This window comes from Trichosurus vulpecula, chromosome 2, assembly GCF_011100635.1.
Source record: "Trichosurus vulpecula isolate mTriVul1 chromosome 2, mTriVul1.pri, whole genome shotgun sequence".
NCBI classification, from domain to species: Eukaryota; Metazoa; Chordata; class Mammalia; order Diprotodontia; family Phalangeridae; genus Trichosurus; species Trichosurus vulpecula.
The window spans coordinates 447,852,012-447,855,066 of NC_050574.1; the positions used below are offsets into that span (position 1 = coordinate 447,852,012).

General features: G+C 45.1%; 1 pseudogene; it reads left to right on the plus strand.

Annotated features, from left to right (window-relative positions):
* The first annotated feature begins 749 nt into the window (after positions 1-749).
* Positions 750-2,696, plus strand: LOC118840455 (annotated as a pseudogene).
* Positions 2,697-3,055: the final 359 nt, after the last annotated feature.

A 3,055-nucleotide genomic window follows, 5' to 3' on the forward strand; every position in this document is an offset into this window, starting at 1 on the left:
GCATTTATGTATATGGCTATCATACAAGCTTTGAAAGCCCTTCTCTCAACACCTACTTGTACTGAAAAATTGAATGCTCTAGAACAAGACTACATCCCCAAATGAAATTTCTAGGGGTAACCCCAAAAGATGTTAATGTCATCAGCTCATGCCTCCATTCTGGTAGGTACTGACCATTATCATTCGCCAATACAGTTAGCACGTCCTTTAGATCATCAATTGACCCAAAGATAAGCAATCTAATATCATTTCATCAATTGACATTAGTATTTTCTAAAAGATAGTTACTAAAAAGATGTACAGGAAAGACAAGGCAAAACATCCCCAGCCCCCAAATCAGAAGGATATTCTTAGCTAAAACACCACAGACCCTGAGGACAGTGAGCTCAAATTTAAAACAAATACTACAAAGCATGTCCCCCACCAGTTTCACTTCTAAACATGGCATAGCTGATGCTTGAAGTTGCTATAGAAAATGGCTTCTCAGCTGCCAGGCTGATGCACTGTTGGGCTTGGAATTACAAGTTATTCCTCAGGGTTTCTTTGGTGGGAAACTTTAACATGGACTACCATGCCAGATTTGGATCTTTTGGCCTCTCATAGGGTCATAAACTTATATACTACATCTCCTATTCCTCCCAGAGGTTCCTAAATTTATTTGGCATACTGCCCTCTTTAAAAAATACTCAATGTCCTACTCAGCGCAGCAGCAGCCCTTCTCCCTCCACAGTGGTCACCTACGACCCCCGACTCCCCAGCAACCATGTCGAAGGGACCCGCAGTTGGCATTGATCTTGGTACCACTTACTCCTGTGTGGGAGTCTTCCAACATGGGAAAGTGGAGATCATTGCTAATGACCAAGGAAACAGGACCACCCCAAGCTATGTTGCCTTCACCGACACTGAACGTCTAATCGGTGATGCTGCAAAAAGTCAAGTTGCAATGAACCCCACCAACACAGTTTTTGATGCCAAACGTCTGATTGGTCGCAGATTTGATGATGCAGTTGTACAGTCAGACATGAAGCATTGGCCTTTCACGGTGGTGAATGACACAGGCAGGCCTAAGGTCCAAGTGGAGTACAAAGGGGAGACCAAAAGTTTCTATCCAGAAGAAGTATCTTCTATGGTCTTGACCAAGATGAAAGAAATTGCTGAAGCTTACCTTGGGAAGACTGTCACAAATGCCATGGCCACAGTACCAGCCTATTTCAACGATTTCCAACGCCAGGCCACCAAAGATGCTGGAACCATTGCTGGTCTCAATGTGCTCTGAATCATCAATGAGCCAACTGCTGCTGCTATTGCTTATGGCTTGGACAAAAAGGTTGGTGCCGAGAGAAATGTGTGGATCTTTGGCCTTGGAGGTGGTACTTTCGATGTCTCCATTCTTACCATTGAAGATGGCATCTTTGAGGTCAAGTCCACAGCTGGGGACACCCACTTGGGTGGAGAGGACTTTGACAACAGAATGGTCAACCATTTCATTGCCGAGTTCAAGCGAAAACACAAGAAGGACATCAGTGAGAACAAGAGGGCTGTTCGCCGTCTTCGCACCGCTTGCGAACGTGCTAAGCGTACCCTCTCTTCCAGTACCCAGGCCAGTATTGAGATTGACTCCCTCTATGAAGGTATCGACTTCTACACATCAATCACCAGAGCCCATTTCGAAGAGCTGAATGCTGATCTCTTCTGTGATACGCTGGACCCTGTGGAAAAGGCCTTGAGAGATGCCAAGCTAGATAAATCACAGATTCATGACATTGTCCTGGTGGGTGGTTCTACTCGAATCCCCAAAATCCAGAAGCTTCTGCAAGATTTCTTCAATGGCAAAGAACTCAACAAGAGTATCAATCCTGATGAGGCTGTTGCTTATGGTGCAGCTGTCCAGGCTGCCATTTTTTCTGGAGATAAATCTGAGAATGTGCAGGACTTGCTGCTGTTGGATGTCACTCCTCTTTCCCTTGGAATTGAAACTGGTGGTGCAGTTATGATCAAACGTAATATCACCATCCCCAGCAAGCAGACACAGACCTTTACCACCTATTCAGACAAACAGCCTGGTGTGCTTATTCAGGTTTATGAAGGTGAGAGAGCAATGACAAAGGACAAAAACCTGCTTGGCAAATTTGAGCTCACAGGAATTCCTCCAGCACCCAGGGGTGTTCCTCAGATTGAAGTAACTTTTGACATTGATGCAAATGGCATCCTCAATGTTTCAGCTGTGGAAAAGAGCACAGGCAAGGAGAACAAGATCACCATCACCAATGACAAAGGATGTCTGAGCAAAGAAGACATTGAGCGCATGGTCCAGGAGGCTGAGAAATACAAGGCTGAGGATGAGAAGCAGAGAGACAAGGTGTCTTCTAAGAATTCTCTGGAGTCTTACGCTTTCAACATGAAGGCCACCGTAGAGGATGAGAAACTGCAAGGCAAGATTGGGGATGAAGACAAGCAGAAGATCCTTGACAAATGTAATGAAATGATCAACTGGCTGGATAAGAACCAGACTGCTGAGAAAGAAGAATCTGAGCATCAGCAGAAAGAATTGGAGAAGGTCTGCAACCCCATCATTGCTAGGCTGTACCAGAGTGCAGGGGGCATGCCAGGAGGCATGCCTGGTGGGTTCCCAGGGGGTGGAGCAGCCCCATCTGGAGGTGCTTCTTCTGGACCCACCATTGAAGAGGTCGACTAAACACAACAGAAGAAAGAGCATTCCACGCAGCTTTCCAAAAATTGAAGGACTCAAATTTGTAGCCAAGGCAGTAGCAGTTTAACATTTAAGCTACTGTGTAAATCTGGGCATTCTGAATACTTGAATGTGTGCAGAGGGAAAGAAGTGAACAACATTGCACTTTATCAGTACTGTAAACAAGTGGAAATGCAATTCTTGTCCTGGAGAATAAAATCTACTTAAATTGGCACCGTAAAAAAAAAAATACTCAATGTCTTCTTAGGGTTAGGTTGGGTTCACCTTTATTTTTATTCAGTTCCCTCCAATTGCACCCAAGGATACTGCCACCTCCTTGAATCAGTTCAGTGCCCTGCCCCCACA